Raw genomic sequence first — 1,104 nt, 5'->3', positions numbered from 1 at the left:
CATCTCTCCCTTTCTTTTCATTGACCGTATTTTTTTTAAAAACCAGTCTACATTTATTGTCTCTACTTCTTAACCTCATACCCTTCTGTTATTTATTTCTCAACTCTTCCACCCTTACTACTCCAGTGAAACATCTTTCTTAAAGGTTGTTAACTTTCTTAAAGGTTGTCAGATGCAGGGATGTTTTCACAGTACTTATCTTTCTCAACCTCTTTGAATGGTTGATCTCTCCTATTTACAGTTCTAATTCTAATACATTGGTCTCCCTTTTTACTCATACCACTAAAGCACATTCCTTTGGCATGAAACAAAAATACCCAAAAGCCGGAATGGAAAATATGAACAGATTTTGTTTTGTTTTGTTTTTGTTTTTGTTGTTGTTTTTAATTAAAGTTTATTGGGGTGACAATTGTTAGCAAAGTTACATAGATTTAAGGTTTACAATTCTGTAATATATCATCTATATATATCACATTGGGTATAACTATGAACAGACTTGAAAGCATGAAAATGAAAACCTTTTATATTCAAAACACACCATTAACAAAACTAAAAATACAAAGACCAACCAAGAGTACTTGCAATGTACATAACGAGTTAAAACACATGACTATAAAGAGCTTTTCACACGATTAAGAGGCCTTATGAGTCATTAAGAAAAAGAATAATTCTCAATTGGAAAAGGGTCATAATATATAGGCAACTATTTGAAAATTAAAGATGAATGATTCATTATCCATTTGAAAATTCATCATTCCACCTTATTAAAAAATAAAAATTAAAACAATGAGATCATGTTTTGCTACCAGATTAAGAAAAATTGAAAACTAAGTGTTGTTACTTAGCGGGCATCCAGCGTTAACATGGATAAGTAAATACTTCGTCATACCTATAATACTAGAATGAAATACCATGCAGCAATGAGAATGAACTAGGAAGACACACAGCATGGGTAAATCTCAAATGTAATCTTGAGTGAAAGTAGCCAGACACAAAAAAAGGATACATTCCACATTTCCATTTATATGAAGGTCAAAAACAGGCAAAACTAATACGTAATGTTAGAAGTCAGGATAGAAGTTACCCTTTTGGAAGAGTAGTGAT

This window comes from Hipposideros armiger, unplaced genomic scaffold (genome assembly GCF_001890085.2).
Source record: "Hipposideros armiger isolate ML-2016 unplaced genomic scaffold, ASM189008v1 scaffold_662, whole genome shotgun sequence".
NCBI classification, from domain to species: domain Eukaryota; kingdom Metazoa; phylum Chordata; class Mammalia; order Chiroptera; family Hipposideridae; genus Hipposideros; species Hipposideros armiger.
Note: the sequence above shows the minus strand (reverse complement) of the source record.